Source organism: Schistocerca piceifrons, chromosome 7 (genome assembly GCF_021461385.2).
Source record: "Schistocerca piceifrons isolate TAMUIC-IGC-003096 chromosome 7, iqSchPice1.1, whole genome shotgun sequence".
Taxonomy (NCBI): Eukaryota; Metazoa; Arthropoda; class Insecta; order Orthoptera; family Acrididae; genus Schistocerca; species Schistocerca piceifrons.
The window spans coordinates 46,367,227-46,393,928 of record NC_060144.1 but is presented as its reverse complement, the minus strand read 5'-3'; the positions used below and the strand labels follow the sequence as shown (position 1 = coordinate 46,393,928).

General features: G+C 45.0%; 1 non-coding gene across 1 annotated transcript; it reads right to left on the bottom strand.

Moving 5' to 3' along the window:
• Positions 1-18,958: 18,958 nt before the first annotated feature.
• Positions 18,959-19,031, bottom strand: Trnaa-cgc. Its single transcript has one exon. It is a non-coding gene; the product is annotated as a tRNA-Ala (tRNA).
• Between the last annotated feature and the right edge of the window lie 7,671 nt (positions 19,032-26,702).

Sequence of the window (26,702 nt, the reverse complement as noted above, 5' to 3'; positions counted from 1 at the left end):
GGATGCACGCCAAGACCGTAGGATCCTACGCAGTGCCGTAGGGGACCGCACCGCCACTTCCCAGCAAATTTGGGACACTGTTGCTCCTGGGGTATCGGCGAGGACCATTCGCAACCGTCTCCATGAAGCTGGGCTACGGTCCCGCACACCGTTAGGCCGTCTTCCGCTCACGCCCCAACATCGTGCAGCCCGCCTCCAGTGGTGTCGCGACAGGCGTGAATGGAGGGACGAATGGAGACGTGTTGTCTTCAGCGATGAGAGTCGCTTCTGCCTTGGTGCCAATGATGGTCGTATGCGTGTTTGGCGCCGTGCAGGTGAGCGCCACAATCAGGACTGCATACGACCGAGGCACACAGGGCCAACACCCGGCATCATGGTGTGGGGAGCGATCTCCTACACTGGCCGTACACCACTGGTGATCGTCGAGGGGACACTGAATAGTGCACGGTACATCCAAACCGTCATCGAACCCATCGTTCTACCATTCCTAGACCGGCAAGGGAACTTGCTGTTCCAACAGGACAATGCACGTCCGCATGTATCCCGTGCCACCCAACGTGCTCTAGAAGGTGTAAGTCAACTACCCTGGCCAGCAAGATCTCCGGATCTGTCTCCCATTGAGCATGTTTGGGACTGGATGAAGCGTCGTCTCACGCGGTCTGCACGTCCAGCACGAACGCTGGTCCAACTGAGGCGCCAGGTGGAAATGGCATGGCAAGCCGTTCCACAGGACTACATCCAGCATCTCTACGATCGTCTCCATGGGAGAATAGCAGCCTGCATTGCTGCGAAAGTTGGATATACACTGTACTAGTGCCGACATTGTGCATGCTCTGTTGCCTGTGTCTATGTGCCTGTGGTTCTGTCAGTGTGATCATGTGATGTATCTGACCCCAGGAATGTGTCAATAAAGTTTCCCCTTCCTGGGACAATGAATTCACGGTGTTCTTATTTCAATTTCCAGGAGTGTATTTAACATTAATGCATCTCTTATATTCAAGAATCTATTAAAAAGGAAAACACATTCGCGACGCTAATAAATGCCCTCTTTCCATGAAAATAGGCGCAGTCCATTTTTTTTAGTTTTGTGAGCAAAATCGGTATAGTTTTTACATTCGGCTACAGGATGCAATTCGCATCTCATTATTTTGCGACATCGAGCGAAGTGCACCACCACCAATTACAGCAGACCAGAGCTCACATGAAATCAGGAAAAATAATTCCACTATTTTGCTGTGAAAACTACCGATCACTGCAAAATCCCCTCATTATTTCGAAACCATCATCAGAGTAAAGAAAAAGTGAGAATTTAAACTCCAGAGAACAAAAATTTTACAAGACTCGAAAGTGTCTGACATTCTAATCAGTGTCTGTAAATAAACCATCATGCGGGTGTGTATTCAGACATCCCAGACACGTGAGATAATACCACAGAGTACAAACTTTTCTCACATGTCGGAAAGAACACAATCATTTTAAGTTCGACCGTCTTTTGCTCACATGTCGGAAAGAAAGATAATCATATTACGAGGGGGAATTGGATAATAAGTTTCCCCTGTCGACTGTGGTCAGAGTTGTCTGTGAAAGGGAAAAAAAGGAGAATCAGACATTAAAGGTAAGACATATCTTTATTTTTCTATATAATTTTCAAGTACATTGAGACATTTGTCATACCGGTTTATAAGCTTCAAAAAGCCTTCCAGGAAAAATCAGGGCGTTGCATATGGAAGAATCGTTGAACGGCTTGTTTGACGTCAGCATTGCTGACAAAGCGCCTTCCGCCGAGAGTCTTCTTCAAAGCAGGAAACAGATGGAAGTCACTTGGTGCGAGATTCGGACTGTAAGGCGGATGGCGTAGGCGCTTCCAACCAGGAGTTGCAACATGGTTTTGCGTCGCCGTCGCCGTGTGTGGTCTCGCATTGTCATCCAACAGCAGAACGCCAGGTCTGAGAAGGCCAGGCCGCTTTTTCCGAATCGCCTCTTTCAATTTAGACAGAGTGGCACATAGCGCGCAGCACTGATAGTTGCATCCTCCAGAAAGTCCAGCAGCAAACCTCCTTTGCCGTCCCAGAAAACGGTGAGTAGCACTTTACCTGCTGACGGAGTGCATTTGAACTTCTTTCGGTCAGGTGATGACGGATGTTTCCACTCCATGGCGTGTAACGGTGGACCCACGTTCCATACCCCGTCACAGTCCGAAACAGAAGGTCATTGCCAGATTCATGGTAACGCACGAGCTGTTCCAGGCTGAACGCCATGCGTTGTTCCATGTGTGTCGAGGTCAGTTGGCGGGGCACCCATCGTGCTGACACTTTCCTGTATTGGAGAATGTCGTGGATGATCTTGTGAGCTCGCTCATGTCCGATTTCAAGTTCTGCCGCTACTCCATCGATGGTGATACGCCGGTTCGCTTTAATCATGCCATCCACCTTCCTGACATTTGCATCTGTAGTGGCCGTGCGCGTCCGTCCAGATCTCGGTATGGCCTGCGCTTGCCGACGTCCATCACTGAATTGGTGGCACCACCTCCGCACCATTTGCCTCGACATCACACCTGACCCAACACCACAACAAGGCGGTTATGAATTTCTGTGTCTGATACTCCACGTGCCCATTCATAGCGGATAACAGCTCTCACTTCCAGCTTTGACCACGACTCCAAAACGCACCTTTCTCCATAGCTCCGGGAAAAGACTGGGCGGCTTGCACGTGCTCGTTCACCTGCCGTGTCGTCTTTCGCTACATCACACAACTCTGCCCACAGTCGACGGGGGAAACTTATTTTCCAACTCCCCCTCGTACGTTCGACAACAACAAGCTGTAATGCAAGAGGATGTTGCTGTTTTGTAGACTATGGCAGGTCCCATTTTGCCAATGTGATGCTATATCACACTGGCGTTTACAGAACAAATCGTGAGAGCCTGTCTTGTAATAGAACCCACTATTTTACCATGTCCCTCTCTCTTGTGCTTCATCGAAACCAATACCCGTCTGTGTGCTTACATTTGACATCTTTGTTCCATAACTTCCCTCTAGCGACATGTGTGTAAAGTCTATCAAACAGCAGATTCTTGCATTCTAATTTTGTAAGCAATTTGATCACCACACACTGTTTCACGCAATCTACTCACATGTCGGGAAAAAAGCACTATAGTTTCTAGGTTCAACAATATAACAATTCAAGTCTACTTTATAATTAGAGGTTAAGAAGTAAGAAATAACACAGGACTTGTGGTAATACCTGTTTTTTAAACAAGCAATCGTGCCTATGATAATAAAAATAGTCATGATTCCACGAGAATAGGTACAACCGATTTCTATTAGTTTTATAAGCAAAATCGGAGTAGTTTCAAGAGAACTATCTGCATCCAAACTATAATCAGTTATACCACTCCTTATAATAGAACTGCGTCTCTCTCTTCCGATATGTCGAAAAAACAGATACTGTCTGCGTGCTGACATCGAGCATATTACATGTACATGTATCGCCCCATTGCAGCAGTAGCCAGAGCTCGAAGTCGCTTGCACAGATCTGCGTAAAGTTTTGTCGACTGTACTGGAGGAAGACCATTCCAGCAGACTATCAGTCACAAGAGAGGGTTCCTGTATATTGTTGTTGTGGTGTTCTGTCCTGAGACTGGTTTGATGCAGCTCTCCATCTACTCTATCCTCTGCAAGCTTCTTCATCTCCCAGTAAATACTGCAACCTACATCCTTCTGAATCTGCTTAATGTATTCATCTCTTGGTCTCCCTCTACGACCTTTACCCTCCACGCTGCCCTCCAATGCTAAATTGGTGATCTCTTGATGCCGCAGAACATGTCCTACCAACCGGTCCCTTCTTCTTGTCAAGTTGTGCTACAAACTCCTCTTCTCCCCAATTCTATTCAACACCTCATTAGTTATGTGATCTACCCATCTAGTCTTCAGCATTATTCTGTAGCACCACATTTCGAAAGCTTCTATTCTCTTCTTGTCCAAACTATTTATCGTCCATGTTTCACTTCCATACATGGCTACACTCCATACAAATACTTTCAGAAACGACTTCCTGACACTTAAATCTATACTCGATGTTAACAAATTTCTCTCGAAACGCTTCCCTTGCCATTGCCAGTCTACATTTTATATCCTCTCTACTTCGACGATCATCAGTTACTTTGCTCCCCAAATAGCAAAACTCCTTTACTACTTTAAGTGTCTCATAGGTCCTTCATAAGCAGTTTAATACATTGTTTAATACATTGTTGTACACATTCGAGCAGCGTCCGACTACAGCTTTGCACACTGGCATACACATCGTTTCCCTACCATGACTTCGAGGTATGTGTCAGCTGCTAAACGAATATTAACACATTTTGATCCTCTGGCTCTTACAGAAAGCTGAACATTGCATGGTATAAAGTATGCAACTCCCACAAGACGCAGGCCAGTTGAAATAATACAAGGAGGTGATTTTTCTCATTGACAAAAATGTGGAGGACATCACAAAACATGGAAACTGGAACACTTTGTGGTAGTGCAGAGAGTTTCTAACAGCTATCCAAAGGTGATGACTTATGCAGTTAATCTCACCTTCCACATTGACATAGCAGATAGTTAAGAAACAAACGTGTGGATGGAACTCCAGATGGAGTTTGATACACTCAAGTAAATCAACCATACTATCAATTCGGAGACATTATTTTACTGTCCGGACTCAGTACCAGGAAGGTACTGGCACGAAAGAAATGATCATAGAGCATAAACACACACTCCAATGGTTACATGGTTCTGCACCTAAAAATGCTATATTGTTGAAGCCATAGGGTTTCCGTGTTGTGGATTGGCAGGAGACCAACCCGTAATATTAGAGGAGGCCGAAAGGCACGCGTTTTAGCTCACGCAGGCTGGCGTGAGGTCTGGAACAGGTCAAGGAAATTAGACTAGCAAAAAAGGACGTAGCCGTGGAATACTTAACTTTAATCCATAAATGGTGAATATCGCTCTTGACGGTACATGTTTTACAGCATCAATAGTAACTGAATAATGGCGCCTTGCTAGGTCGTAGCAAATGACGTAGCTAAAGGCTATGCTAACTATCGTCTCGGCAAATGAGAGCGTAATTTGTCAGTGAACCATCGCTAGCAAAGTCGGTTGTACAACTGGGGCGAGTGCTAGGAAGTCTCTCTAGACCTGCCGTGTGGCGGCGCTCGGTCTGCGATCACTGATAGTGGCGACACGCGGGTCCGACGTATACTAATGGACCGCGGCCGATTTAAAGGCTACCACCTAGCAAGTGTGGTGTCTGGCGGTGACACCACATTCCGAAGTACCAGTCGTGCAGAATGCAACGCTTTTAATACTCTAATGCAGGATATATGTGTCCAACATCAGACATACAATCATCCTGCAAATTTCCGACCCCAGCCTCTATGGTGAGAAACTTTAAAATGACAAAACTATTTTCTCCTACGCTATTCTAGTATGCTAGGAAGGTATCGTCAGAGTGTACCAACCACTCCAAATGCTGATAACCAACTACAACGAAGTCCAGAGACTGCTGTTTTGTCCTTTAGGAAATTAATGGATTTTATACAGCTTTAAAGTCGGAAACGTACGTATCTTCAATCACACTTCCCACGTCAGTCACGCTGATCATTTGAAGTAGGAGTAGATGTGGCTATGTCTCACTAGGAAATAGAGCGACGAAAAACCGACATGAATATTTTCGATAGCTGATACATTGAGGTACCACACACACACTGCTGCACAAAAATGCAGACGCAGAAGCAGCAATTCTTACGAGGGAGTGAGCTCCATGATCAGTAGCTAAAGAAGATGTAACGGTCTTACTGCCGTTTACAGCAACATCACCGCGGTTCTGGTAGATTTCTTTTTGCACAAAGAAGTGTTAGTCTGACGTTAGGTAGTTTTGCTCATGTGTAAGATTATGTAGCAATTTCGTCCTAACACCACATCTCTTGAGTACACCCTCCTCACGCTATTAGAATTGATTTACATGACATCGGTCCACTCCCCTATAGAACACTCCAGCTAGTGAATGACTTAAAGGGGGGTGGGACGTCAAACGGGGCGACGTGGAACAGTAGAGGCACTGCAGGACATTTTAATTTCCACTACGTATACTTTTACAAATAAATTCATAAAACTTTGTCATCACGACCAGGAAGAATTCAGGATTCGGACTCATAGCAGGGGAAGTTCAAAACCATAACAAAATAATTCTTTTTACATGTGAAATATCATCATTTTTTTCACTTACTATTGGCTGCGTTTGTTACTATAGGCACACTTTCCTCCATAAGTCATAAATTCGATGGATTTTGCACAGCATACAAATCATACTTACAGGTGTATGAAACTCTAGAATTTATTTAATTGATGAAAAACACGAATGGGCTGTTATATTTAAATCTTCATTTTTAGAAAAAATCTCAAATTTTATAGTTAATTATCTCAATTTTTACTACAGTTTTTAATAGATTTGGAAAATTTTAGAGTCTCATACATCTGTGAGTATGGTTCGTATGCTGTGCAAAATTCATCGAAGAATCTCTCTTATGTATGAAGCAAAGTGTACCTATAGCAACAAATGCAACCAATAGTAAGTGAAAAAATTATGAAATTTCACATGTAAAAAAAATTAATTTGTTATATTTTAGAACTTCCACTGCTATGAGTGTGAATCCAGAATCCTTCCTGATCATGCTGACAAACTTTTATGAATTTATTTGTAAAAGTATAGACAGTGGAAATTAAAATGTCCTGTGGTGCCTCTCCTGCTTGAAGTCGGCCCGTTTGACGTCATACCCCACTTAAGTCCCATTAATGCATTGATTCTTTTCCTTAATACTTAAGGAGTAACATTGTTTTTGAGAACCAGTCATAATTCAGTAGTGTCTATAGTAGACTGCATGTGTGAGAAAGTTATGGATTGGGATGCATAAGTTTTCGCTACTTCAATGTGGCGCCTCTGTATAATACTTACGTCGCCTTTGTTGGAGTATGTGTTACGAAGACTCACATAGTTTACAGGGGGTGGCGGAGGATTAAAAGGTAATGCAGAAAAAGCGTAATTTTTATGCTTTTCTCGGTATAGAGTGTCTGGGCACCGCCAACCCGACTCAGTTTGCCGCATTCCGTGGTACTTTTCCTCTAGCTTCATGTATTCTCAGACAGTTTAAGTAATTTTGCAGGTTGTTTCCCGATTTTACGTATTTCGTCGTATTTCCGTCATTTTACGTATTTCCCATCAATTTGTCGTAATTATACCAAGTTTTCCCTGATCTTTGCAGATTTTCTGATTTCTTCATATATTTTTTATATTTTTCCGTATGTATATGGTCATGTTACCGGTATGCGAAAGCGCTGTCTGATTTTATACACTCCTGGAAATTGAAATAAGAACACCGTGAATTCATTGTCCCAGGAAGGGGATACTTTATTGACACATTCCTGGGGTCAGATACATCACATGATCACACTGACAGAACCACAGGCACATAGACACAGGCAACAGAGCATGCACAATGTCGGCACTAGTACAGTGTATATCCAACTTTCGCAGCAATGCAGGCTGCTATTCTCCCATGGAGACGATCGTAGAGATGCTGGATGTAGTCCTGTGGAACGGCTTGCCATGCCATTTCCACCTGGCGCCTCAGTTGGACCAGCGTTCGTGCTGGACGTGCAGACCGCGTGAGACGACGCTTCATCCAGTCCCAAACATGCTCAATGGGAGACAGATCCGGAGATCTTGCTGGCCAGGGTAGTTGACTTACACCTTCTAGAGCACGTTGGGTGGCACGGGATACATGCGGACGTGCATTGTCCTGTTGGAACAGCAAGTTCCCTTGCCGGTCTAGGAATGGTAGAACGATGGGTTTGATGACGGTTTGGATGTACCGTGCACTATTCAGTGTCCCCTCGACGATCACCAGTGGTGTACGGCCAGTGTAGGAGATCGCTCCCCACACCATGATGCCGGGTGTTGGCCCTGTGTGCCTCGGTCGTATGCAGTCCTGATTGTGGCGCTCACCTGCACGGCGCCAAACACGCATACGACCATCATTGGCACCAAGGCAGAAGCGACTCTCATCGCTGAAGACGACACGTCTCCATTCGTCCCTCCATTCACGCCTGTCGCGACACCACTGGAGGCGGGCTGCACGATGTTGGGGCGTGAGCGGAAGACGGCCTAACGGTGTGCGGGACCGTAGCCCAGCTTCATGGAGACGGTTGCGAATGGTCCTTGCCGATACCCCAGGAGCAACAGTGTCCCTAATTTGCTGGGAAGTGGCGGTGCGGTCCCCTACGGCACTGCGTAGGATCCTACGGTCTTGGCGTGCATCCGTGCGTCGCTGCGGTCCGGTCCCAGGTTGACGGGCACGTGCACCTTCCGCCGACCACTGGCGACAACATCGATGTACTGTGGAGACCTCACGCCCCACGTGTTGAGCAATTCGGCGGTACGTCCACCCGGCCTCCCGCATGCCCACTATACGCCCTCGCTCAAAGTCCGTCAACTGCACATACGGTTCACGTCCACGCTGTCGCGGCATGCTACCAGTGTTAAAGACTGCGATGGAGCTCCGTATGCCACGGCAAACTGGCTGACACTGACGGCGGCGGTGCACAAATGCTGCGCAGCTAGCGCCATTCGACGGCCAACACCGCGGTTCCTGGTGTGTCCGCTGTGCCGTGCGTGTGATCATTGCTTGTACAGCCCTCTAGCAGTGTCCGGAGCAAGTATGGTGGGTCTGACACACCGGTGTCAATGTGTTCTTTTTTCCATTTCCAGGAGTGTATGAGGATAATTGCATACCCTATACACCAGCCTACTAAAAAATCATTTTCCCGATGACCTACACGAATGCATTTTGCATAGGGAAGATCAAGAAAAGTGTAGTAACACTCGCCTCATACCTCGCTGAGACTCAGCGACTGGAGCAGATTGGAAACTCGTAGTCTTGAAATAAATCCGTGTACTGTTACAGCACATCAGAGAGCTGGTCTTCAGACTCATGCTGCAACGTACTTGATGGAAACAAAGTCTGGCACAGTTGTACAGGTTCATCTAACTTCCACTCTATCATGTAGAGATCTACAACAGGGAGTTGACATATGTACAGAGTTGATTTCTGCAGTTGCTCTGATTTTTTTCTCCCATAAGTATATGCTCTCATTGCTCACCAGATGAGCTTCACTACCTTTGTTTACACCTTCAAACTCTGATACGTCCCCACAACCATATCAGGACATCTACAAACTGTACATTTCGGGTATGTTTTTATCCTAAAAATAAGTTACTCGTTGTTTGGTAGTGTATTGACTGCACTTAACATTCTGGACCATGAGAGTTTCCCCTCCCAGTACCTACAGACTGCGTGCCCCTAGCAACGTAATTTGCAGATGAACAGTTCGCAAGTTCTGCATTCGAACCACAACTGTCCACTGCTAACAGCTCTACACACATACATATAGAGACTATACATACATATTGCCAATTGCGAAGTCTCGATTTAAACCGCTTGTACGTTATTTTCGACAATGCAACAGCCCCACAAATAGTCAAGAACTCGTCGCAAATCGATTCTGTAGGGGATGTAAGCATTCATCCTGTTGAAGAGCATAGCATCTTCGATGCAAGTTATATTACCGATATTTCGTAACAATATTGCCTAGAGTCTCCAGTAATAACAACAACCATGGCATCCTAGTGCGCCTATCACACCTCTTTTTATTCTCTTAAAGATTCATGATGACAGCACATAATCATCCCAATTTCGCTGTTTTATGTGCTAGATGTCCGTCAGAAGAATGGAGACAGTACTTCATGAGTATTATTTTGTGTACAATGCAGTACAACACATTAGTCGGACAGTAGAGCACTATAAATGACTGCACCCAGTCACTCCCTACCATATATTCCACAGATGCAGTGCATTTGCTCTATATTTTCTGTATGTCTTTGTTATGGATGTGTGCCATAAACCTCACCCAGGTCTCCCGCTGGTGGATCCACTGCGAATTATATCCACAATGGTGTCTAGAGGATGACCCACAATGCAGTACATCTGGGAGGACTGAGTGAAGTTTATGGCAGCCATCCATAACACTTGTACAGACACAGACACAGACACAGAAAAACAGAGCAATGCATTGCATCTGTGGCATATATGGTTGTGAGTGACTGGGTGCAGTCAAGTATGGTGCTATAGAGTCCCAGTAAAGTATTGTTCTGTACCATAGATAAGAATAATACTCACGAAGGACTGTCACCAGCAGGTTGAAAGACATTGCTTAACACATATTTATTTCTTCGGAGTTTAAATTCTCGCTTTTTCTTTACTCCGATTACGTTTCGAAATAACAAGGACATTCTTCAGTGATCGGTATTCCCAGCAAAATAGTGGAATTTTCTATCCCGTTTGCACGTAGGGTGGAAATGTCTCTACAGTCCGGTCATCTGTAATCGATGGCGGTGCACTTCGCTGGATGCCACAAAATAATGAGAAGCGAAATGCATACTGCATATTTTCGTGGAAAGAGGACATTTATTATAGCCGCAGTTGTGGTTTCCTTTGTAATATTTACATCTACATGGGTGCTTGATTATAAGAGACACATTGATGTTGAATACAAATATTACAGTTCAGTGCTTTTCCCCTCGCAGAACAGCGTGTGCTCGCTGGCTGGGCTACTAGAGGAGTGGTGTCCAAGTTCCTTAGGGGGGCGCTGCTCTCCTTCTAGACAACAAAACCACAGTCGGGATAGCCGTCATTTATCTCGGTTTTGTCCTGAGGGATGCCGGCGTCGCGCTCTATTGTATCTGTAGCTTTTATCGGCGTCGATAACGCTGACACCCAGAGACGTGCTTTTCGGGGACGCATTGTGTAGAAGACTCTGCTACCAGATTGGTACGAGGCTGCTACTGGGTCTGCGGTCGCTTTAGGCAGAGGGCTTCCCGTTTTCCATACAGTGGACGTTTGAAAAAGCTATCTGGAGAGTTCTATGAAGTTTCGTCGTTGTTCCACGGGGGTCCTTCCGAGAAATACATTTATCAGATTTCTTGAAGCGTCTCGTTCTTGTCTTTTGTCTATCTGTGGCTGATTTCGGCGGACTGGAGGCAGTATGTCAGTGTATGAGAAGGATGTCTTTGTGGACCACCAGCGACAAGACAGGAAAGCCTCTATCCCTACAGATGGTGGGGAGAGGGAGTGGTGAGGTGTGAAAGGGGGAGAGGGTAGGACTGCCTCCAAGTTGGTTAGTTCGTGAGCGCACATCGAGCAGGACGGTGCTGCAACTGCTGCCCTCTGCCATCTTCTGGAGTCGGTTTTCGTGGTAGTTGTGTTTCTACGATATTTTTTTCCCAATCGCCAATACGTGTGTTGCATTATGAGCCGTTAATTACGAGTGCTGTTTATTTTTATTTATTTATTTTTTCTGCACGACAATTTCTGTGTGTAGTTAGAACAGTGATGCATTTTCCATCAGTTGTGGTAGTGTGTATTGGCTTCGATTACCTGTGATTCAGGGTGAACTCTGACGTCAAACAGCGATAGACACAGTCCTCAGCTGTATGCTTACGTGTAATGCACTTATTAATGTCACGTCAGTAGAATACATTTTCCGCCAGAAAGAAAAAAAAAATAACGATAGTACCTTACACCTCAGCCTTTTTCCAGTCAGACTATAGGGGTAAGCTAGAGTACGTCTGTCACTAGTTTCGAGTCACATTGTGAAATTTTTCACAAGCAGGATAACGCTAATTGTATGGCATCGTCAGGTTTTGAGGTTTATTGTTATTTTAGGCAGTCCTTGTGTAATTAATCCCGATCTTTATGACTAATTACGTAATTAGGATCAATCTTTACTTCAGTGTGCCAACCAAAATAAATAAAGTACACCAACCTAACCTCCCCCTCCTTCATATGGGCAGTTTGCATGGACTGTGGGGTGCATTTGAGTTTTCCGTCCAGAAGGACGGGGTTCGAGTCCGGGAAAAGGCACCGCTATTTTTATTTTCCCGCCGATTCCCGTGTGGGGATGGGGTGGTACGTCAGCACAGTCGTGGGACAAAGAAATTACTATCAAAATTCGGAATTCCCGCCAAAATCCGAAATTCTGGCGAAATTCGATATTCCTGCCAATAGGGTAGGTTCGGGAGGGGGAGGGAAAGGGAGGGAAGTGGACGCCAAAATGCCGGCTGAGGAAAGTAGATGACATCATCCGGGGGTGGGGGTGGGCATGGTTGGGGTGGGCGTTATTAATTGATCAATTTAATTAATTTGTAAATCAATTTATCAAAAGTATCTACTGTACGCTCTCTGTTTCTGCTAGAGTGTTAAAAATGTTTAATACTATATAAAATAACATTTAGAGAACAAATTAAAAACTTCGTTGCATACCTTCTGCAATGCAATTTTAAAATTTTGTGTGTTCAGGACGTTACAGTATTACACTGTAATACAGTACTGACTGCGTTTTATACTACAACACATCCAGTATTTCTAATTTTATTCACTTGAAATAAGACCTAATATACACTCCTGGAAATGGAAAAAAGAACACATTGACACCGGTGTGTCAGACCCACCATACTTGCTCCGGACACTGCGAGAGGGCTGTACAAGCAATGATCACACGCACGGCACAGCGGACACACCAGGAATCGCGGTGTTGGCCGTCGAATGGCGCTAGCTGCGCAGCATTTGTGCACCGCCGCCGTCAGTGTCAGCCAGTTTGCCGTGGCATACGGAGCTCCATCGCAGTCTTTAACACTGGTAGCATGCCGCGACAGCGTGGACGTGAACCGTATGTGCAGTTGACGGACTTTGAGCGAGGGCGTATAGTGGGCATGCGGGAGGCCGGGTGGACGTACCGCCGAATTGCTCAACACGTGGGGCGTGAGGTCTCCACAGTACATCGATGTTGTCGCCAGTGGTCGGCGGAAGGTGCACGTGCCCGTCGACCTGGGACCGGACCGCAGCGACGCACGGATGGATGCCAAGACCGTAGGATCCTACGCAGTGCCGTAGGGGACCGCACCGCCACTTCCCAGCAAATTAGGGACACTGTTGCTCCTGGGGTATCGGCGAGGACCATTCGCAACCGTCTCCATGAAGCTGGGCTACGGTCCCGCACACCGTTAGGCCGTCTTCCGCTCACGCCCCAACATCGTGCAGCCCGCCTCCAGTGGTGTCGCGACAGGCGTGAATGGAGGGACGAATGGAGACGTGTCGTCTTCAGCGATGAGAGTCGCTTCTGCCTTGGTGCCAATGATGGTCGTATGCGTGTTTGGCGCCGTGCAGGTGAGCGCCACAATCAGGGCTGCATACGACCGAGGCACACAGGGCCAACACCCGGCATCATGGTGTGGGGAGCGATCTCCTACACTGGCCGTACACCACTGGTGATCGTCGAGGGGACACTGAATAGTGCACGGTACATCCAAACCTTCATCGAAGCCATCGTTCTACCATTCCTAGACCGGCAAGGGAACTTGCTGTTCCAACAGGACAATGCATGTCCGCATGTATCCCGTGCCACCCAACGTGCTCTAGAAGGTGTAAGTCAACTAACCTGGCCAGCAAGATCTCCGGATCTGTCCCCCATTGAGCATGTTTGGGACTGGATGAAGCGTCGTCTCACGCTGTCTGCACGTCCAGCACGAACGCTGGTCCAACTGAGGCGCCAGGTGGAAATGGCATGGCAAGCCGTTCCACAGGACTACATCCAGCATCTCTACGATCGTCTCCATGGGAGAATAGCAGCCTGCATTGCTGCGAAAGGTGGATATACACTGTACTAGTGCCGACATTGTGCATGCTCTGTTGCCTGTGTCTATGTGCCTGTGGTTCTGTCAGTGTGATCATGTGATGTATCTGACCCCAGGAATGTGTCAATAAAGTTTCCCCTTCCTGGGACAATGAATTCACGGTGTTCTTATTTCAATTTCCAGGAGTGTATTTCTGTTCTTTTCTATCGGCTTTTTTTCCAAGTATATGTTACATATAGTACACAAATTTACAAGTCATACAATGTTCTACGATTTGGTGCTTTCAGCAAATCTTAGACATGTACCAATAGCGACAGTCACTTCATTCCAGGTATGTCGAGATGTTGAATTTTTTGCGTCAACCACTTCTTCCTCATCCGTTTCGATATCTGGTGACTGAAGTTGTTTTTGTCACAATATCACACTTTCTGCTATCATTTCGTTGTACATTTCTTCCAATACAGATTCTTTAGTGTCAGTGTCTATCCAGTCCAAAACTTCATCTCGAGGCGAATTTCTTCTTTCATTTTGAGCACCACCTAACAATTAAACAAAAGCACCATTTTCTGTCGGATTATTAGATTTTATACTTTTTCGTAGGCTTTTGTCGAGAGTTTTCGCCAAGACTTCGAGAGAGTAACAGAATTAACTTTATTCCATGCCATACGGTTCCTAATTAGCACCTTTAGTGTTCAAATTTTTTATTTTAAAAAACCAATAAAAATTCTGAATTGATAAGCTCTTGAAGAAAAGAAACTCTGTGAAAACATCTGAAATTCTGAATTACTCCCTGATTTAATGGTTGACTCATGGAAGCTGCGTTTCCTCTGTTCAGGAAAACCAAGACATTTTTTAAATTTTTCTGTCCAAAATATACGAAATTATGGAAAAATCAGTCTTAAACAATTCTCAAATCATCCGTACATTGGAATGAGCTTCACACTTTACAGGACCATTCATAAAATCTGTAAAAGCTATTGTAACAATATTATGAAAAGGAAAGTAACCACTCACCTATAGCGGAGATGCTGAGTCCCAGGCATGCACAACAAAAAGATTCTCACAAATAAATCAAGCTTTCATCCAGTAAGACCACCGTCAAAAATAGACGACAGACACACAAACACACACTCATGCAAAAGCAACTCACACACACGACTGCAGTCTCAGGCAACTGAAACCACACTACGAACAGCAGCACCACTGCATGATGGGGTTGAGACTGGGTTGGGGTAAGGAGGAGACTGGGGCAGGGAGGGGGAGGGATAGTATGGTAGGGGTGGCGGACAGTGTAGTGCTGCAGATTAGACGGAGGGAAGGAGAGAATGGGGGGGAGTAGCAGAAAAAGAAGAGAAGTAAAAAGACTGGTTGTAATAGTGGAATGACGACTCTGTAGTGCTGCAATGGGAACAGCGAAGGGGCTGGATGGGTGAGGACAGTGACTAACGAAAGTTGAGGCAAAGAGGGTTACAGGAACGTAGGATGTATTACAGGGAAAGTTCCCACCTGCGCAATTTAGAAAATCCGGTGTCGCACAGGCTGTGAAGCAGTCATTGAAATGAAGCATGTCATTTTTGACAGCATGCTCAACTACAGGGTGGTCTACTTGTTTCTTGGCCAGTTTGTCAGTGGACATTCATGAGGACAGACAGCTTGTTGGTCGTCATGTCCACATAGAATGCAGCACAATGGTGACAGCTGAGCTTGTTGATCATGTGACTGGTTTCAAAGGCAGCCCTAGCTTTGATGGGATAGGGGATGTTTGTGACTGGACTGGAACAGGTGGTGGTGGGAGGCTATATAGAACAGGTCTTACATCTAGGCCTGTTACAGAGGTATGAGCCATGAGGTAAGGGATGGGGAGGAGGGATTGTGTAAGGATGCATAAGTATATTGTGTAGGTTCAGTGGAGAGCGAAATACCACTGTGGGAGGGGTGGAAAGGATACAGGGTAGGACATTTCTCATTTCAGGGCACAACAAGAGGTAATCGAAACTATGTCAGAGAATGTGATTGAGTTACACCAGTCCTGAATGGTACTGAGTTATGGGGGGAATGTTCCTCTGTGGCCAAACGGTGAGACTTTTGGAGGTGGTGGGAACCTTGAAAGATAAAGCACTGGACATTTGTTTTTTTACAAAGTTGGGAGGATAATACACAGTGAAGGCTTAAGTGAGACCCTTGGTATATTTCGAGAGGGACTGCTCATACCTTGAGATGTGATGACCACTGGTGGCTAATTTGTACAGAAGGGAATTCTTGGTATGGAACAGGTGGCAGCTGTCAGAGGGATGTATTTCTGGTGGTTAGTAGGTCTGATGTGCACAGAGCTACTGATGTAGCCATCTTTGAGGTGGAGATCAACGTCTAGGAAGATGGCTTGTTGGGTTGAGTAGGACCAGGTGAAGCAAATGGTGGAGAAGTTGTTGAGGCTCTGGATGAATGTAGAAAGGGTGTCGTCACCTTCGATCCATGCAATAAAGATGTCATCAGTGAATCTGAACCAGGTGAGGCATTTAGGCTTCTGAATGTTTAGGAAGGATTCCTCTAGATGGCCCATGGAAAGGGTGGCAGAGGATGGTGCCATGTGAGTGCCCATAACTGTACCCTGGATTTGTTTGTAGGTAATGCCTTCAAAGGAGAAGTAATTGTGGGTGAGGATATAGTTTGTCATGGCGACTACGAAGGAGGTTGCTGGTTTTTGAATCCGTCAGGCGTTGGGAAAGATAGTGTTCAATTGCGGTAAGGCCATGAGCATTAGGAATGTTAGTGTAAAGGGAGATGGAATCAACATGAGTAGGGCATCATGTTATAAAGGGACAGAACTGTGGAGAGTCGGTGGGGGAAATGGTTGGTATCTTTTATACAGGAGGGTAGGAACTGCGTATTAGGTTGAAGGTGTTGGTCTGCGAGTGCAGAGATTCTCTCAATGGGGGCTCATATTCCGCACACAGTGGGGCATCCTTGGTGCTTAGGTTTGTGTACTTCAGGAAGCATGTAGAGTGTGGGGAGTGGTAGGGGTGAGTAGAGGGATGGAATATGGGGAGAGGTTCTGGGATGGGCTTAAGGATTTCAGGAGTGACTGAAGCTCTTGCTGTATTTCTGATATGGGGTCACTTTATCAAAGTTTGTAGATGGCTGTATCTGATGGCTGGTGGGATCCTTCTGCCAGGTTGTCCCTGCAGTTCAAAAGAACAGTTGTGGGACCTTTTTCAGCATAGTAGGATTATAAGGTCGCGATCAGCTTTTAGAGGGCGGACTGTGGTTCTTTCTGCAGATGTAAGTTGGGTTTGTATGTTGAGAGGTTTTGGACATGATGGTGAGGCAAGGTTCGAGGTTAAGAAATTCTGTAAAGTTAACTGGGAGTGATTTGAGGGAGTGGGGAGGGGGGAGGGGTGGATCACGTTTTGATGGAGGAGTGAACTGAGTTAGGCAGGGTTCAGTATTGGTCTTTGGTTGAGTCTGAGTGGTAGGGTCGGTGGCGAAAAGTTTTTCCACTGTAGGGATCGGGAGGAGGAGATTAGGTCTTTAACAAGTCCTGCGTGATTGAATTTGTGAGTGGGGAAAAAGCTGAGGCCCTGCAAAAGGACTGATGTTTCTGTGAAGCTAAGGCTTCTAGAGGAAAGATTCATTACTGTGTTACGGGTATATTTAGGTTGTGGATTCTGTATGGTGGTGGGAGTGAGTTTTGGAGAGTGGCGCTAAGTGTAATAGGTCTGCGAGGTACGGTTTGTCAGATCTGAGGGGACGTGGTGGAGGTTTGGATGTTGTTGTGGAGGTGGTGGACAGTGGTACACCAAAGTGGGAGTAGGAAGTGAGCATGATGGAGAGCTTTTTGAGGTGGCATTTTGCATGTTGCACTAGTTCCTGCAGGGCACGAGTTTCAATGTGTGTTATGGGTTCCATGAAGTTGCGATTGCATAGCCGTCAAATTTTGCGGATGGAGAGAGGGACTGCAAGGAGGTTTGGGCTTGGTTGATATGGTTTTGCAGGAGTACGTTTTCGAGGGCTAAGGATTGACGGAATCTGAACAGGTGGAGGTTATTGTGGAAGGAGGGGTGGCCGCCAGAGATGGCTAATTTGATGGTAAGGCCATTTGGTGCGGATTCCACGAGCCAAGAAACAACGCAGGAACAGTATGTGGGACTGGCTTCTGGTTAGGGATAAGAAAATTTTTCTGTACTGACGCAGGTGGGAGGAGCAAGGATCCATGGTGAAGGAAAAAACGCGAAAAATTACTTAAATAACGTAGAATTACGTCCGAAAGATTTCGCAGAAATACACCCAAATACGTGTGAAAATTCACGAGAACCATGAAATGGATTGATACACTCCCTATTCAATCCACCGTTACTGACTAGTTGATTATAGCCTAATAGCCTAATAGTTTAATATAACTCGGCCATGTGCAACTAATAAAGGTTGATCGGTTAATGTTTTCCATTGGAGTTGCTTCGTATCAAATTCAGCAGAGCTGATTAGGATGTCAGGTAGCAATAATAGGTACATACTTTGTATTTAATGTTCGATATCTTTGGTCTAAGCAGCACGAATGAGGCGGTTACTCCCTTCGTCTGACAAAGTAATAATGGTTAACTCATCACAGGTCGCCTATTAATGTCGTCACACGCTTATGTTTTCCATGTGGCACTGAATACAGAGTTCTCACTGCAGACCAAATCGTGGGTGTCCGGAGCGGTTGTCACGTAATCACAGGGCACAAATGAACAATTAACACATCAAACAAATCACCCAATTAATGTCATTTGCTGGAGGTCAGGCCAACGGCTTTGGGTGACACACACAGCCGTTAAACAACTGTAAACGCGGTCGGCCGTCCTGCAGAAATCCGCCCTGCTCGCTTAGCAGCCAACAACTCTCTGGCTCGGAGTCTCAACACTGACTGCCCTCTGGCGCAGTGGGCGCTCGACTATCGATAGTACCTACAACGTCGTACGTGAGGCAAGGATATATTGACATAGATATATTGACAGCAATAAGTAAGGTGGTGGTGGTTAGTGTTTAACGTCCCGTCGACAACGAGGTCATTAGAGACGGAGCGCAAGCTCGGGTTAGGGAAGGATTGGGAAGGAAATCGGCCGTGCCCTTTCAAAGGAACCATCCCGGCATTTGCCTGAAACGATTTAGGGAAATCACGGAAAACCTAAATCAGGATGGCCGGAGACGGGATTGAACCGTCGTCCTCCCGAATGCGAGTCCAGTGCGCTAACCACTGCGCCACCTCGCTCGGTAATAAGTAAGGGCCGGTTGACCCCTTGGAGGGTGCAAAAATACGTGAGGGTGTCAACGATAACGAAAGGCGAACACTCACTAAAATTTGGGTGAAGACACAAGGATCAGAGTAAAGACATAAATATAAAAATATATATTACTGTGGGTAGCGGGTATGGGGATGGATAAGTGTGAAGAAGGATGACGGCAGATGTGACTGGGTGAGATGTAATTAGTGGTGCATACTAGGATAGAACGGAGAAAGAGTGAGGGTGAGGAGGGGTTCGTAGATTGAGATACAGGATCCCGGAAAGGTGCGGGAAATAACACGCGAAAATACGCGAGAGTGATGTAGGGAGAGTGATCAGTTTGAAGTTATAGGATTATTTGTATCGGTGGGATTAATGTGGGACATAGATGCTGCACCAACAAACAGCGTGTTCTTTGAGCCGTCTGTTGTCCTCGGCGGAGACGGTTGATACAGTGGGGCTCGTAAGAAGAGCGTGCAGTGCGGTTTGTAAGGTGAAAAGAGATACACAGGAAAGAAGAGAAAGAAGGATGGACGCTGAGTATAGTGATGCATTAGAAAATAGTAACAAAGGAGAACAGGACGTGGTTAGGATCGAAGGAAAGCCGACAGGCAAAAATCAAACAATGGAGAGTCCAGGACGGAATGTAACGACACTATGGAAAAGAAAGTTGCCATTCACCATATAGGGGAGATGCTGAGACACAGATAGGCACAATAATAGATTCTCACAAATAGATAAAAAATAGATAACAGACAGTCACACACACACACACACACACACACACACACACACACACACACACACACAAAAGCGCGCGCGCCCGCTTGCGCAAACGCTACTCATACACACGATTGCAGTCTCAGGCAACGGAAACCACACTGCTACCAGCAGCACCAGTTCATGATGGGAGTGGAGACTGGGTGGGGGTAAGGAGGAGCCTGGGGGCAGTAAGGGGAAGGGGTAGTACGGTATGGGTGGCAGACAGAGTAGTGCTACAGGCTAGACAGAGGGTTGGGGAGAGTTAGGGAGAGGCGGCAGGAAGTAACAGAAAAGGAGAGAAAGTAAAAAAGACTGGGTGTGATGGTGAAATGATGCTGCGTAGTGCTGTAATGGGAACAGGGAAGTGGCTGGATACGTCAGGACAGTGACCAATGAAGGTTGAGACCAGGAGAGTTATGGGAACATAGGATGTATTGCAGGGAAAGTTCCCACCTGTACAATTCAGAAAAACTAGTGGGAAGGATCCATATGACAAAGGCTGTGAATCAGTCATTGAAATGAAGGATATCACGTTTGGCAGCGTGTTCAGCAACAGGGTTGTCCACCTGTTTCTTAGTCATGGTCTGTCAGTGGTCATTCATACACACATACAGCTTGTTGGTTGTCATGCCTACACAGAATGCATCACTGTGACTGCAGCTTAGCTTGTAGACCACATGATTGGTTTCACAGGTAGCCCTGCCTCTGATGGGATAGGTGATGTTACTAACCGGAGTGGAGTTGGTGGTGGTGGGAGTATGTGTGGGACAGGCCTTACATCTAGGTCTAATGCAGGGGTGTGAACCATGAGGTATGGGGTTGGCAGCAGGGGTTGTGTAAGGATGGACAAGTATATTGTGTAGGTTCGGTGGAGAGCGGAATATCACCATGGGAGGGGTGTAAAGGATAGTGGGTAGGACATTTCTCATTTCAGGGCATGATGACAGGTAATCGAAACCCTGTCAGAGATCGTGATTCAGTTATACCAGTTCTGGGTGTTACTGAGTTATGAGGGGAATGTTCCTCTATGCCAAACGGTGGGACTTTGGGAGGTGGTACAAAGCTTGGAAGATAAAGCACGGGACCTGTTTTTTTACAAGGTTGGGAGGATAATACAGTCAGTGAAGGCTTCAGTGAAACCCTTGGTATATTTCGAGAGGGACTGCTCGTCACTTGAGATGTGACGATCATTGGTGGCTAGCCTGTACAGAAGGGACTTCTTGGTATGGAACAGGTGGCAGCTGTCAAAGGGGTATATTGCCGGTGCTTAGTAGGTCTGATATGCACGAAGCTACTGATGTGGGGTGGAAAAAAAATGTCGTGTGACGAGGGCCTCCCGTCGGTTAGACTGTTCGCCTGGTGCAAGTCTTTCGATTTGACGCCACTTCGGCGACTTGCGCGTCGATGGGGATGAAATGATGATGATCAGGACAACACAACACCCAGTCCCTGAGCAGAGAAAACCGCCGACCCACCCGGGATTCGAACCCGGGCCCTTTGGATTGATATTCTGTTGCGCTGACCGCTCAGCTATTGGGGGCGGACTTTGGGGTGGAGATCAACATGTAGGAAGGTGGCTTGTTGGGTTGAGCAGGACCAGGTGAAGCAAATGGGGGAGAATTTGTTAAGGCTCTGGAGGAATGTGGATAGGGTGTCGTCATCTTTGATCCAGGCAATAAAGATGTCATCAGTGAATCTGAACCAGGTGAGGGGTTGACGATTCTGGGTTCTTAGGAAGGATTCCTCTAGATGGCCCATGAATAGGTTGGCATAGGATAGTGCAAAAGCCAAAGGTGTTTGAGGGTAACGCCTTCGAAGGAGAAGTAATTGTGGGTGAGGATATAGTTGGTCATGGCGACTAGGAAAGAGGTTGTTGGTTTGAAATCCGTCAGGTGTTGGGAACAGTAGTGTTCAATACTGGTAAGGCCATGAGCATTAGGAATGTTAGTGTACAGGGTGGTGGCATTAATAGTGATGAGCAGGGCGTCGTGTGGTAAAGGGACAGGAACTGTGGAGAGTCGATGTAGGAAATGGTTCATATCTTTTATATAGGAGGGTAGCTTCCGGCTAAAAAGTTGAAGGTGTTGGTCTACGAGAGTAGAGATGCTGTCAATGGGGGCACACTAACTGGCCACAATGGGGCATCCTGGGTGGTTAGGTTTATGGACTTTATGAAGCATGTCCCTCTCGAAATATACCAAGGGTCTCACTGAAGCCTTCGAAGACCATAATTATCCTTCCAAGCTTCTACAAAAACAAATCTCACTTGCACTATCTTTGGAGTCTCACACCACCTCCCAAAGCCTCACAGTCCAGCCCCAGTGGAGCATTCCCCTCGTAACTCAGTACCACCCAGGACTGGAGCAACTGAATAACATCCTCCACCAAGTTTTTGACTACATTTCGTCATGCACTAAAATGAGAAATGTCCTGCCCACTATCCTTCTCACCCCTCTCACAGTGGTATTAGACCATCCACTGAACCTACACAATATACTCGTCCATCCTTACACAACCCCTGCTCCCAACCCTGTACTTCATGGCTCAAACCCCTGTAAAAGACCTAGATGCAAGACTTGTCCCATACAGCCTCCCACCAGTCTAGTCACAAACATCACCTATCCCATCAAAGGCAGGGCTGTCTGTGAAACCAGTCACGTGATCCACAACCAGAATTGCAACCTCTGTGCTGCGTTCTGTGTGGGCGCGACAACCAACAAGCTGTATTTATGCATGAATGTCCACCAACAAACTGTGGCCAAGAAACACGTGAACCACCCTGTTGCTGAGCACGCTGCCAATCATGACATCCATCATTTCAATGACTGCTTCACGGCCTGTGCTGTATGGGTCATTCCCACCAACACAGGATTTTCTGAATTGCACAGGTGGGAAACTTAACTGTAGTACATCCTATTATCTCGTAACCCTCCTGGCCTCAACCTTCGTTAGTCACTGTCGTCATCCATCCAGCCCCTTCCCTGTTCCCAATCCAGCACTACTCAGCTTCGAATTCTTCCATAATCTTATTTCTGGGCATCTTTCCCAACCCGATGTCAAGCGTTTCTGTATCGTAACGTACCATTTTTACGTTTCACTTCAACTTTGTTTCGAGAGGTGCTTGTTTGAGAAATGTCCCACAACAATACGCAGCACTACTGTAACTGCGTCACATAAGAGCACTAATCGGGAACACACTTTAATAGTGCTTTTTAAATGATGAATCAATCTTTATCAAACTTTCCGGTCACGGGGACCACCTGTTTATTCGGAAAGTGATGCGCGGACTCCCTTGCAATGCTGTCAGACGTGGCATTCTAAAGATACACGATTGTTGCCTAGTGAACGAAATTTCAGTTGAAAATACAGTTACCTGCAGTAATACACTAAAGCCTGCTTCACACGTATGTGGTTACAGTCGGTCGCTGTTGACAAATTGGAAACGGTGTTTCGGTTTCTATTCGGTAAGTAATAGAAACAGTAGAGCGCCGAATATTCCGTCGGCACGAACTCGTTTTCTCAGGCTTCTACGTATAATGAGCGAAATCGTGTCCAGGGAACAGAAAATCAACGTGTTCACACATGCACGGTTCAGTTTCTATTTTAACCTGACAACGAGTGGATCCCTTTAAAAATTATGTCTCGTTATTATTTTTTGAAAGTTGTTGTCGGCGTTTTTGTTATAAAATGTGTGGATTACCGGATGTTGATGTAGATCGGCTAATTTCCGAATCGTAATCCAAACGAGTGCTGTGGGACAAAACTTATGAAGAATATAAAGGTAAATTTAAGACGCAGGAAGCATGGAAAGAAGTTTTTGTTGTAATTTTCAACGACTTCGATGAATTTGTCAGTCGCTAAAAAAATAGAATTGAGTAACTATTGAAAAAATCATTTTCATCGAACAAGAGACGTAGTAGATTAAATTGCTAAGCTGACCGCGATTTTGAGGAAATTTAAAAGAAAATTATTTGAAAATTAAGAAAACAACCAATGACATTTATTTAAAATACATATATGGCAATACAGTACACAATTTTTGTGATAAACATGAATGTAAATCATAGTTTAGAAAATTGTCAACTTATTGAACACGCTAGAGCCATGCAGTAATCCTTCAACACATTTCTTACTTTTTGGCTAACATAATTTCTTCTCATTTCAACCGAGTGGACGTTTCCAAAACCCGAGATGGACAACGTGTTTTCCATTTGAAAACCATCTCGGTCTCGTACAAAATATAGCAAAGTTACACAAGCCTTCACTATATCTGTAGCATACTTAGGATCCAACTTAATTACGCGAAAGAAGATTCTCCATTTGTTGCTAAGCATTCCAAAAACACATTCCACGTTTCCGTGAGTTCTGCGCATATTATATAGCTGTGCAGAAACCGCGGCTGCTGAATTTTATGACTAGCGAAGAATACTTGGATCGTTGGTGTCAATGCAGACTTAGAAGTATTTCAATGGGCAACTTTGATTAAAGGAACTACGTGGGAAGAGATACAGAATGAGACGGATTTGTTGACTACACAAGGATTTCTTAGCAGCGATCAAGAAAGAACGTGTTCGATGGGTTTTCGCTTATTTCCAGCTACGTCACAACTGAAAAAAATTCTAGCTGGAACGTTAAAAATCTTGCCACCGAAGAACGTTGCGTGGAGTTGATCACAACAATCTGAGCTGTACGAAATTTCGTATAATGATTAAATACGATTTATGCTTGCCTGGAAGTAACGCACTTGTCGAAAGAGCTTTTTCTCTAATGAATAAGATACGGACAATTGACAGAACATAGCAAGTAACGCAGTTTTGAAAGCCATTTTGATTACAAGGACTAACGTCAACAAGTCATATGATAAGCTCCATTTCTATTTGAAAACTAGACTCGACATTCTGAAACTGATTTACTCCGCCAACAAATATAAAACAAACAAATGTAAAAAAACTGCAATCTAATGCTGATTAGTTCATTTTATATATAAATATCACATTGTTATCATGTCCTTGTTTCTGAATAAGGTATAAATAGTAAAATAATTTATTTTCCCTAAATTCTGCAAGCGTCCCGCTCTGAATAAAAAGTAAATCGTCACGTTAATCCTGCCTAAAGCGGAGAAACAGTTCATAAAATTCTACTTGTATAATAAACAATTAAAGCTACTATTCTTCTTCTACACAGACGTCGAATGCTTGTTGTAACCACGTGTTAGTAATGAAATTCGTGTGCAGAAAACTTTTATTATTGCGTTCTATATGTACTGTAGTTACAGTGACGAATATTCGCAGCTTCAGCTGTATCGAGTTGTATATTGCAAGGAATCGTTTAGTAAATATCTGTATCTGATTGCACAGCGTATAAAAAATTACTTATTGCTACGCAAGCAGATGATTATTAGTACGGAATAGGAAGAAACGTTTCGAACAACAGAAATCTGCCACATTTCCGAGGATCTCTTCAAGCAAAACAGATACGAAACACAGAGTTCATTGCCATTTTAAAGACTGATTTCATAGTACTACGCATACAGATGTAATTCACATTACAGATCTAATTTTATAGCTCCTGTTGTATTTCACAGTCTGACGAATGAGGATGGACATTTTTAATTATGAATCTGTGCACTTTAAGAGAAGAAACGACTAAAATAAATCGAGGCTGTGTTTCTGTGTTTGAAGTGAACAAGGAAAACTAATAATTTTCACTAAATCTATCCTAGTGGGGTACTGTAACAACATAAAATTAGGTTTATAGATTCCTTCAATTTTCTGGCATACTTTCTAGGAAAACGCAAAAACATTACAAGCGTTTTTGTTGTGTATGTATTAAAAAATGCTAAAATATTAAATGCGAAAAATGTAAAAGAATATAAAAAACAAAGTACAATTTAAACTCTGAATATCTCTGACTCTAGCTTGGGTGTATTGAATAGCGTACGCTGAACGACTTATGTAAATGTACTTGATCAGGATTATCTTACACTGGGTGCGAAATGGCTCTGAGCACTATAGGACTTAACATCTGAGGTCATCAGTCCCCTAGAACTTAGAACCTGTGACCATAGCGGTCGCGCGGTTGCAGACTGAAGCACCTAGAGCCGCTCTGCCACACCGGCCGGCTATATTGGGTGCAGTGAACCAAGTGCCCACCTAACTTTTAACTATAACCTGTTTTATATTCAGCTTATTTTGTGTGTTTTGTTTCCACTCATTGCCTCTGTAATATATTATATTGTTTGTGGTTGATGCAAGTAAGCATTACAGAGGGAAAGATGGAATTATGGAATATTAGTGGAGCTGACATGCAGCGCCTCTGCAAGTGGCTGGACACGTTATCAAAGATTTCCACTGCTGCAGCGAGAAAGTCACTTTAGTACTAGTCCAAGGTCGCTCTCTCCCTCTCTCTCTTATTCTCTTTCTCCAGCATTCCGACTGCATTCGTGTGCATAAGGTGCTTGTCAGATTATGGTGTGTGGGGCGGAGGTTGGGTGGGGTGGGAGAGGTGTACATGTCCAAGGGTGTGTACAAAAAAGAAGGAAACAAAGCTCTCATAAAAATGATTCGATTTTGACAGAAATACACACACAATTTCTGGATCATTTTGTAAGAGGGAGAGAGAGAGAGAGAGAGAGAGAAATGACATCGGTACAGGATTTTTACATAAACTTTTTTTAGCGTGAAGTGTGAAATACAGAGTTGTGTGTGCTGAATGGTGACAGTTTTCGCAGTTCAGGTGCATTTGCCTAATTAATATATTGGATATTGATCGAACTGAAGTGAAGGTTACGTTTTTTTCGCGACATGGAAAATACTGTAGTGTTGCAAAGCTCTTTGAACACTTCACCATTCTCACACTATTCAAGTGAAGCTCTCATATTTTTGACATAGAAATAC